At 34.0% G+C, this 12,255-nt stretch overlaps 1 protein-coding gene across 2 annotated transcripts in view; it reads right to left on the bottom strand.

Moving 5' to 3' along the window:
* LOC109832575 (pentatricopeptide repeat-containing protein At1g74630) overlaps positions 1–11,765 on the bottom strand; it is an 18,445-nt gene extending 6,680 nt beyond the window's left edge. For both annotated transcript variants that reach the window (XM_020399921.1, XM_020399922.1), the window contains exon 1: positions 11,679–11,765. The gene's annotated coding sequence lies outside the window, so the exon portion shown is untranslated. The remainder of the gene's footprint in view (positions 1–11,678) is intronic.

Below are 12,255 nucleotides of genomic sequence, written 5' to 3'. Positions count from 1 at the left end.
AATCAAATAATTTCAACAACTTCAGTAATATTCAAAGTAACAAGAAAAGAAAGGCTTTGGCGGCTACATAGGATGATAGTGATGATTCGTCTTCGGATGAAGAAATCAAAGAAAAGGAAAACGCCAATATGTGTTTTATGGCACAAGATGAAGTGACAATGAAGAGTTTTTAGATGCTTTCAATGAATTATATGAAATATTTTTTAGATTAAAAGCTTCACATAATTTTCTTAAAGGTAAAAATAAAAGATTACCTGAAAAAATTTCTGATTTTAATTCTTCTACTATTTCTAATTCTCAAGTAATTGAATTGAAAAAGGAAAATAAATCATTGCTTAAAGAAAATCATATTTTGACTAATGAGAATGTAACATGTTTATCTAAAATCAGAATGCAATGAATTAAAAATTCGCATTAATGTTTTAGATAAAGATATTTCTTCTATTAAATTAAAATATGATGATATATGTTTGAATGTTAGTAAATTCAATAAAGGTAAAGAAAATCTTAATAATTTACTTTCATATCAAAAAGAATCTCAAAAGACAAAAGGTTTGGGTTTTCATGTTAACAAAAATATTTCTAAGAAAACCATTTTTGTAAAACCAACTTCTAAATTGCATGAACATAATGTTAAAGATAATATTTTATGTGAAAAAAAAATCAAAATACTTATCTATTTGGGTACCTAAAGAATTTACTTCGTTAAAGAAAAAGTATTATATTTCTGCCTTTATTAAAGATGTTTGTTTATCAAATAACTATTTAAACAAATCAAACTCTTCATGGGTTTGGTTTCCTAAAGGCTAATTTTATGGACCCAACATAGCATGGGTATCAAAATTGTAAATGTTTATTATTTCAGGTACCTAAGAAAAATAGATGGATTTTGGATAGCGGTTGCTCTAAACATATAACCGATAATATACAATTGTTGTAATCTTGTCTAAATAAGGATGGTGATACCGTCACTTTTGGAGATAACAACAAAGGGAATGTCATCGGTATTAGAATTATCGGTAATCCTAATAAACCTATTATTGATAATGTTTTATTAGTTGATGGTCTTTGTTAAATAGTGAGAAAATCAGAGAGTATATTATTTCATTCATCTCCATGGGTATATATAGGGTTTTATATGGGTAATAGGCTAATGGGTTAATGGGTCCTAACCCGATAACCCAAGAACTAATTCTAACACTCCCCCTCAAGCTGAAGCATATATATCAATCATGCCCAGCTTGTTACATAGAATGGAAAACACATTAGGTGAAGTAGCTTTAGTGAGAATGTCAGCTAACTGTTCTGAAGATGGAGTGAACTGAAGAGATATGACTTTCTTTTTCCAAGCATCTCTGACAAAATTACAATCAACTTCAATATGCTTCGTTCTCTCATGAAACACTGGATTCTTTGCAATGTGGATAGCAGATTGATTATCACAATGCATAGGCATAGATCCAGGCTGCGAAAAGCCAAGCTTGGTCAGCAGCTTCTGTAGCCATATCATCTCACAAACAGTGTGAGCCATAGCTCTGTATTCTGCTTCTGTACTAGATCGAGATACTACATCTTGTTTCTTGCTCCTCCAAGTAACCAGATTTCCTCCAATAAATGTGCAAAATCCATAAGTAGACTTTCTATCTCCTATATCTCCCGCATACCCAGCATCAGAATAGGCAGAGATGTGTAAATGTCCATGTTTCTTATACAGTAATCCTTTTCCCGGACAGCTTTTAACATAAGCCAAAATTCTTAGAGCAGCAGTCCAGTGAACCTCTCTAGGTATATGCATAAACCTGCTCAATACTCCCACTGCAAAGGTAATATCAGGTCTGGTCACAGTAAGATAGATCAACTTGCCAATCAATCTCCTATATCGGCCTGCATCATCTAGGAGAGGACTATTATCACGCCACAAGTCAACATTCACTTCCATGGGAGTGTTTGCTGGCTTACACCCCAAAAAGCCCATTTCTTCTAATAGGTCCAATACATATTTCCTTTGAGATAGAAGTAAACGGTCCTTTTGATATGCAATCTCAATGCCAAGAAAGTATTTGGGTTTCCCCATATCTTTGGTCACAAAATGACGTGAAAGGTACTTCTTAGTCTCTGCTATGGTTACAAGGTCATTCCCAGTTAACAGGATGTCATCAACATATACTGTCAGAACCACCAGACCAGATGTAGTGCGTCGGATAAAGACGGAGTGATCAGACTGACATCGTTTGAAACCAACACCAGATATAGCTGTACTAAATTTCTCAAACCATGCCCGTGGACTCTGTTTGAGACCATAAATTGCCTTTTTAAGCTTGCAGATAGTATTCTCCCCCTGAGCAACATATCCTGGAGGTTGCTCCATATAGACTTCCTCCTGTAAGTCACCATACAGAAAGGCATTTTTAACATCCAGCTGAAACATTGTCCAGTCCAGATTAACAGCCATAGAGAAAAGTAGGCGAATGGAATTGAGACGGGCTACGGGAGAGAACGTCTCAAGATAATCGACCCCATAGGTTTGAGTATATCCCTTAGCAACAAGACGAGCTTTATAACGATCAATCGAACCATCAGTGCGATACTTCAAGGTATAAACCCACCGACAGCCAACTACAGTAGCGCCCGTCGGAGAAGATACAAGATCCCAAGTACCTCTAGAAATAAGTGCATCCATCTCCTCATCCATAGCATGTTTCCATGCAGGATCTAATACGGCCTCCTCATATGACCTGGGTAGAGATATAGAGGACAAGGACAAAGCAAACTGACGAGAAGAGGGAGTAAGACGGTCATATGAAACAAAATCAGATATAGGATGATTAGTGCAAGACCGTTTACCTTTTCGATGCGCAATTGGAATATCTAGATCAGAAGGAGTAAAAGGAGGAAGACCGGCAACGGGAGATGACTGTTCGACTGGAGCAGAGAGAGGGACAGGAACTTTTGAACGACGACAATACGTCAGTAGTGGTGATGGTGCAGATGGCATAGTGGAAGCATTTTGTAGTCCTGGAGAAGATCCATTAGCAGAAGGAACCGAAGCAGGTAGTGGAATAGCAGTAGGAGCAATAGACGGAAGAGGCACAGATGTATTGACTGTTGGGGGTGAACCAGTCAAGGAGAAGTATGGAACCGACTCAAAGAAGGTTACATCGGCAGACACAATATTTTCTGGTGGATGGATTATAACATCGATACCCTTTTTGCGTACACGAGTAGCCTACAAAGACACACTTTATAGACCGTGGAGACAGTTTATCCAATCCGGGAGACAAATCCTGAACAAAGCAAGTACATCCAAAAACTCGAGGAACCACAGGAAAATGCTTTTTGTCAGGATAAAGGCAGGTGAATGGTATTTTACCATTAAGAACAGGAAAGGGCATCCTATTGATCAGGAATTCCAAAGCATTATCGGTACGAAGGATACGAATAGAGGTAGAAAATTGGTTTTTGATTTCTTTGTAAAATATTTCGAAAACGGTGGAAACCTCAGATCTCTCTTTTAAAAGATAAAGCCAAGTCATGCGAGAGAAGTCATCAATAAAGACAATGAAATATCTGTAACCGTTCACGAAAGGTATACGACATGGACCCCAAACATCAGAATGGACTAACTCGAATGCAGAACTGCTGCGTTTATCAATACGACTCGGATAAGTAGCACGATAGTGCTTACCCAGTCCACAAGACTCACAACCTAAAGAAGAAATAGAAGACTGGATAGAAATGACAGACCTAAGCTTCGATAACGAGGGATGACCAAGTCGTTGATGCCATAATAAAGGATTATCAGACTTATCTGCAATAAGACCAGTAGCAGACATATTGTCATCCAAATAGTACATACCTCCTCTCTCATGCCCCGAACCAATCGTCATTCCAGTTGCTAGGTCCTGAAAAACACAATGAGAAGGGAAAAAAGTGACTTTGCAGTTGTTGTGTTTTGTGAATTGACTGATGGACAGTAAACTAACAGGAAATTTGGGAAGATATAAAACATCAGTAAGAGTAAGAGATGAAGTAGCATGAACTACTCCATCACCAAGAACGGGAGAGTATGTCCCATCAGCGATCCGGACCGATGGAAACTTATCAGAAGGGTTGAAGGAAACAAAGTGGTCCTTAAGACCCGTCATATGAGAAGAAGCGCCAGAATCTAATACCCATGGTCTGTGAGGAGAGGCAATGTAGGCATCCATACCTGAAGAGGATGCATGAGTAGCAGAATAATTGTTCTGAGAGAGATCGAGTTGACGCAGCCGGTCATACTCAGTTTGAGAAATCTGAATAGTGGAGAGAGCAGAAGTAGTAGCAGGAGAAGCAACAGAGGTAAGTGTAGTAGTGGTAGCAGAATATATGGCAGATCCTGTCATTGTTTCAGAACAGGATAGTATGATATCAGGAGGATAACAATCTCCTTGTATAAAGTAGAAACCCGAAGGTCAGAATAGAACCCGAAGGTCAGAACCCGGGTGAGAACCCGAAGGTTAGTAGAGAAAACCCGAAGGTTAGTTGTCAGGAACCCGAAGGTTAAAAAAGGAAACCCGAAAGTCAAGGGTTTTTTTTTTCCATTACCCGAGGGTCAGTTTCAGTTTTTTTTTTCAAACTCCGACTCGACCACTAGCCCAACAAATCAAATAGAGGCCCAACACAAGTTCGGTTTAACAGCAGCCCTAAACAAACTAAACAAATAAAAAAAAAGAAGGAGAATGACGTCGGAGAGCTTCGACGATGGCAAGCTTCGACGAGCTTCGAAAGCGATGGCGTCAGAGAGATTTCGGCGAGCTTCGACGATGGCGAAGGCGATGGCTTCGGAGAGCTTTGGCGAGCTTCGAAGGTGAGCGCGATCAAAGCAGTAGCGAGCGAAGACGATGGCAAGCTTCGAGCGGAGAGTTTCGAAGGGGATCAGGGAGCAGCGAGTCTTGAAGGCGATGACGAGGTTCGAAAGCCCGCGAAGAGGACGAGGACGAAGGTAGGGGACCAGTATCGGGATCTGAGAGGAGGAAGACCACAAACGGTAAGGATTAGGGTTTTGTAGAAGATTTTTTTTTTTTTTTTTTGAGAGTTTGGCGGAGGGTTTTGGAGGCGGTAGAGTTAGGGTTTTGGAAGCCAGCTCTGATACCATGTTAAATAGTGAGAAAATCAGAGAGTATATTATTTCATTCATCTCCATGGGTATATATAGGAATTTATATGGGTAATAGGCTAATGGGTTAATGGGTCCTAACCCGATAACCCAAGAACTAATTCTAACAGTCTTAAACATAATTTGCTTAGTATAAGTCAACTTTGTGATAAAGGTTTTAAAATTATTTTTGAAAAAGAATCTTGCTTAATTTATGATATTGCATAGAAAAAATAATATATATATTTTATTTATGAAGAACACTTCTAATGAACATTGTCTTCTTGCATCTTCTAATGATTCTATTTTATGGCATAAACGTTTTGATCATGTTAACTTTAAAGTTTAAACATATTTCTAAAATTTTAAAGAATGATTATGTTAAAGGTTTACCTAAGCTTTCTTATAAAGATAATTTTTATGATGCATGTCAACAAGAAAAAATGCATAAATCATCTTTCAAATCTAAAGATGTAATTTCTACAAGTAAACCACTAGAATTGATTCATATTGATCTTTTTGGTCCATCTAGAGTAGCATCATTAAATAGAAGCAGATATGCATTTGTACTTGTTGATGATTTTTTAAGATTTACATGGGTAATATTTCTTAAACATAAAAATGATGCTTTTAATGAGTTTTCTATCTTTTGCAAAAGGATTCAAAAACAAAAGTATCTTTCTATTATTACTATACGTGGTGATCATGAAGAAGAATTTGAGAATGAACTTTTTACAAATTTTTATGATAAAAATGGTATTTCTCACACTTTTTCTTTTCCTCGAGCGGCTCCACAAAATGGAGTTATAGAAAGGAAGAATAGAACTTACAAGAATGTGCTGGAATCATGTTGTGTGATAGTAACCTACCAAAGTACTTTTTGGCGAAAGTTGTATCTACAGCATGTTATGTTCTAAACAGAATATTATTAAGACCTATTTTAAAGAAAACACCTTATGAGTTGTTTTATGATAGAATTCCTAAAGTTTCTTATTTTAAAGTTTTTGGTTGTCAATGCTTTATTTTAAACACAAAAGATAACTTGGACAAATTTGATTCTAAATCTGACGAATGAATCTTTATTGGATATTCTAACCATAGCAAAGCTTATAGAATATATAACAAAAGAACCTTAGTCATTAAAGAATCTATGCATGTTTCTTTTTTATGAGAGTTTTACAAAAACACCTATTGTTTTAAATAATGATGATGATTTTAGTTGATTCTATTCATGATACTCCAATGCTAGATATTTCAAAAGATGATAATTTACAAAATGATGTACCAAAGGATTTTGTAGAAGTTTGAAATCATCCACATGATTTGGTTATTGGTAATATTTTTGATAAAGTCGCTACTAGATCTCATTTTAATTTGATTGCTCATGTTGTTTTTATTTCTATTATTGAACCTAAAAATATAAAAGAAGCTTTGAACCTAAAAATATAAAAGAAGCTTTACTTGATGATTTTTGGATAATTGTTATGCAAGATGAATTAAACCAATTTACAAGAAATAATGTTTAGGATCTTGTACCTAGACCACAAGATAACTCCATTATTGGAACCAAATGGATATTTAGAAATAAATTAGATGAATCTAGACAAGTTGTTAGAAACAAAGCCAGATTGGTTACATCATGATATAATCAAAAAGAATGTATTGATTATGATGAAACCTATGCACCAGTTGCTCGTTTAGAATCTATAAGAATTTTACTTGTATTTGCATGTTTTATGAATTTTAAATTATATCAAATGGATGTTAAAAGTGCATTTTTAAATGGTTTTATTAAAGAAGTAGTTTTTATAGAACAACCTCCAGGTTTTGAAAATAAAAGTTTTTCAAACCATGTTTTCAAACTTAAAAAAGCATTATATGGTCTAAAACAAACACCCCGTGCTTAGTATGATAGATTAAAGCATTTTTTTTAACTTCCGATTTTAAAATTGGAAAAGTTAGTTCTATTCTTTTTATAAAAAAAAATAAAGATATACTATTAATTCAAATATATGTAGATGATATAGTATTTGGTTCTACTAACGATGATCTTTGTCAAGAGTTTGCTAAGACTATGCAAGATGAATTTGAAATGAGTCACATGGTGAACTCAATTTCTTCCTTGGACTACAAATCAAACAATTAAAGGAAGGAATTTTCATCAACCAAAGCAAATATGCTAAAGAATTACTCAAACGCTTTGGAATGAAAAATACAACAAGCAAATCAACACCAATGAGTACAACTACATCACTTGATAAAGATGAAAATGGTAAGAATGTTGATCAAAAGCTATACCGATGTATGATTAGATCATTTATTTACATTACAGCAAGTAGACCTGATATTATGTTTAGTATATGTTTATGTGCTAGATTTCAATCTAATCCTAAAGAATCTCATCTTAAAACAGTGAAAAGAATTTTTAGATATTTTAAAAACACTACAGATTATGGTTTATTTTATCCTAAGAATAGCACATTTGACTTATTATCATATAGTGATGCTGATTTTGCTGGATGTAAATCCGATAGAAAAAGTACAAGTGGTACATGTCATTTTCTTGGATATTCACTTGTATCTTGGTTTAGTAAAAAACAAAATTCAGTATCATTATCAACTACTGAAGCAGAATATATTGCTGCTAGTCTTGCATGTGCTCAAATTTTATGGATGAAACAAACATTATCTGATTATGATATAGTTTGTCCCACATCATCAATAATGTATTAATGTGTTACAATACTAGTGCCATAATTTATCTAAAAATCCTATTCAACATTTACGTACAAAACATATTAACATAAGACATCATTTTTTACGTGATAATGTACTAAAAGGTGTTATTTTTTTAGATTTTATTTCAACCGATAAACAAATTGCTGATATATTAACAAAACCATTAAAAGAAGAAATATATGTTAAATTAAAAAGAGAATTAAGTATATGCTCTTTGAAAGATTTAAACTAAGTTTTAAAATTAATACATATGCATATTCAGTTTTAATAGTCGACTAATCAAGTTAGTAGTCGACTACATGCACAGACATTGCATATATAAAATACTGTTAATTTCTTAGTAGTCGACTAATAAGAAAAGTAGTCGACTAATTAGAACCAAAAATAGAAAAAAATTCTATCGATTACAGTATAGTCGACTAATCTCACTAGTAGTCGACTACAAAAACTTCATAAAACATATATACACTTGTTTTTGGATATTGGATTCTTTACCCATTTATCCCAATACCTAATACCCGTTAAACTTAAGTTAAATTTGATCTCAACCATTTATTTTTAACCTAATAGATCATGACCTTCCATCATATTTTATTTTGATCAAATCTCAACCTTTCATTTAATTTTTTGATCTAATCTTAGCCACTCATTTTTAACTAAAAGAATCTAATCTTAGTCACTCATTTTTAACTAAAAGAAACTATCCTAACTCCTTCCATCACTCACGTTTTTCACCCCCAAAAACCGCAAAAACACTCATCTTCCTCAGGTCATCCGATTCCAAAGGTTAGGGCATCCTTTCTTTCTCATTTTCTCTCAAACTTTTCATCAAATTTCTTGTCTACTTTGAGTTTTCCAACCTCAGTAGTCGACTACAGCTTCAATTAGCCGACTACTTCTAGGGTTTCAACAGTTTGGTGAGCTCTCTTTCTCTATTCCATTTCCAATTTCGAAATTGAATCATGTCAAAATCAAAGAGGCCTAGGTCTGGACCATCAAATGTAGTTGAAGATTATTCAATTTATCTTAAAGACCCCTATTTGCTTGCCCAATTTAAGGAATTTTAATCTTTCGAAATTATACCTGATAGATTTGTTAAATTTGATGATTTCATCACTCGTAATTTCAGTGATTACTTTGAAAATGTTAGATTATTAGATCTCTTTTCCTCTGAAAATAGGAAACCATACTATCCATTGTTGGTTCAACTATTTCATGTCAATATCTCTAGATATGAAACCGATCGTCACTCGGATGTTCTTAACACTCTTGTGAAGGGAATTGAAATTAATATGACTCCTAAGAAATTAGGTAGAATTTTTAATATTCCTTTTCAAGGTGTTAGTCTTTCGTCTATTAGAATGAATGATAAAAATTTGCTTGCTAATCATATTTTTCTTCCCGGTTATGACAAACCTCTCAATAATTCAAATAAACTTAAGCATATCCCTAGGTTTATAGCTCGAATTCTTACCTACAACCTTTTTTCAAAAATTAGAAGCTTTCATTTTATATCTCTTGACCTAGCCAAATCCCTCTATGCAATTATGGCTAACATAAAAGTAAATTGGCTTGAGGTGTTCTATGGAAATCTTTTAGTTGTTCCTAATGGATCTCTTTCATTTGGAGCTTTTCTTACGAGAATATTTGAGGGATATGATGTTGATCTAGAAACTAAAACTTCTAAGATTCGTTCCATTGATCTTTTTGACTCCAATGTCTTAACTCGGATGAAACTAACCAATTTTGGAATTCACCAAGATGAACCTCAACCTCAACCAGAACAACACCCCCAATATATACCACAAGCCACTGATGAAGCTGGACCCTCTACTAGTCACATTCCACCACCAATGCATGAACCTTCTTGCTTTTCTGACGCACAATATAATACTTTGTCCGCAAGAATACTTCATATTGACTCTGGACAAAAAAACATTGTATGACCAAAATGTACTTGTGCTGAAGAATTAAGAGGCATTAACAAACAAGTTTGATATCCTGGAGACGAAATTTGACATAATGAGCATGAAGATTGACACATACTTAGTGTGTTGGTTAACAATAGAAATCTCCTATGTTAACCATTAGAGTTTATAACTTATCAATAAGTCTAAAAATATCTTATTCATAATAGTTTTCACCCCTTAGTAGTCGACCAATGACTACTTGTAGTCGACTACTGAAGTTCAGATAAAAAATATAAGTTTCTGTCAAATTACAGTCTAGTCGACTAATGACTTTTTATAGTCGACTACTAAGCACTTAGGTAAAATCTCAGTTTTTGTAAAGTTACAGTGTAGTCGACTACTAGACTATATAGTCGACTACTAAAAGTCAATTCAGAATTCTAACTTTCTGTTGTTTACAGTGTAGTCGACTACTACACAGTATACTCGGCTTCGAATTTTGAATTCTAGATTTTTTGTTCTACAGAGTAGTCGACTAATGAATATAGTAGTAGACTACTAAGAAAAATCCTGAGTTTACTGAAATTGTTTGAACTCAGAGTAGTCGACTACAACGACTATTAGTTGACTACTAAAACAGTTTTCTGACATTTTAGTTTTTAAAAAAGTGACTGTTTATAGCCGTTATGTGCACATTTTTGGGGTTTGAAAAATTATCTTTTCAATGGATATAAATAGGTTACAAGTTCAAAAAATTGACTCACTAATTTCTATCTATAAGATTTAAGTTTTGTGCATTTTTCAAGAGTAAAAAATTTCCAGATTTTCACTAAGTGTTGAGAAAAAGCATTCTTTGAGTTAGCATTTGATCTTCATTCAATATACAATCAAATTAGATAATTTTCAGAGATTCAAAACGTTCCTAAGCCACTGCTACACATCGCAATACACTCAAGTCTTATAGGAATCAAGTTGTAACAAGACAAGTGTTCTCACGGATGTGAGAGGTGTAATCTCTTGGTGAAGAGATTGTGTGCAATTTGCAGGGACATGCAAATTGGTCAGGTTTGCTGTTTGGTTTTGTAAGTTTTTCAAAATCATAGTGGAACTCTCAAGTGGGATTTATTTGGAGACTGGATGTATACCTTGGAGGTAGAACCAGTATAAAATTATGTGTTTGTGATTTTCTGTGATTATGCTATCATCTTTGCAAATTATAATCTTCTTTGCATAAATTTTTAAAGAAATACTATTCACCCCCCCTAGTGTTTAAGTGTGATTAGATCAGATCCTACAAATAGGACATAATTAAATAAAATTAAAGATTCACGGTTTTCATGAGTTATACCTTTAACCCAGCTATACCTTTAACCCATGATGTTTGTTCAATTTTGCTATTTTTGTTTTTTTTTTCACGAACTAGCAAACAATTATCAGGAGTTTAAAATTCACGATTTTCATGAGCTATAACCCACGATTTTTGTTGTGTTTCGATCAAATGACAAATAATTACAAATGTAAAATTTATGATTTCATTACCTATAACCCACGATTATTGTCCATTTTTATTCATTTTCACCAATAGCACATATTTAACTGGAGTTTCAAATTTACGATTTTCATGAGCTATAATCTATGATTTTTATCTGTTTTCATTCATTTTCACCAAATAGCAAATAATTAACTAGAATTCAAAATTCACGATTTTTGCTCATTTTTATTTGTTAACAGGGAACAGGACCAAAGCATTTGAGTGCAGCACGAATTTTCAAATAAATAATAGTTGATATGTTGTTGTGAACAAGCTTTACGTGCAAACTTCTTAAACCTATCCTACCATTCAAAATGCAAACTAAAATCACTACATAACCAAAAACCAAAATTGAATTATGTACCTGAATTGAATAAGGGGCTATCAGGTGCATTCACAAACTGAATCAGGAAATTTTCCATGACATCAGCATTGTATTCGAGTGTCGGTCTATCAGAATACCCCAAACCGGGCCAATCCACTATAGTAGCGCGGCAATTGATTCCATCACTTCGTGCCACAATATCTTTTGCAACTACTCTCCATTCCTCGACAGTACTAACATCTGAAATTGTGGGTATCATAAGAATGTGCTTGGCATTGTCAGTAACCTCCCCCTCATGTTCCTCATAGTATATATTCACAGGATTGTCCTGGAATCTCCATTGCCAAGTTCCGCTCTAAGAGCCATAAGCAATTATACAATGAAAATCAATACATTGAAATCACTTTAAACATGATACAACTGATATAGAGAATGAACTGCAGCTAACTTCCCGTCCGTAAATAGAAATATTAAATTTAGGACACAGTGAAGGGGAACAGATCTGTGAAAATCAGCAGTTATCATCAAAGAAATAATAACTTGAAACTCTACTTAAACTACCAAATTCCATTTCTTCTGCCAGTGCTTTCCTTTAGATAATCTATAATTCGTATCA

This window comes from Asparagus officinalis, chromosome 3 (assembly GCF_001876935.1).
Source record: "Asparagus officinalis chromosome 3, Aspof.V1, whole genome shotgun sequence".
Taxonomy (NCBI): Eukaryota; Viridiplantae; Streptophyta; class Magnoliopsida; order Asparagales; family Asparagaceae; genus Asparagus; species Asparagus officinalis.
Note: the sequence above shows the minus strand (reverse complement) of the source record. Positions and strands in the feature narration are given on the sequence as shown.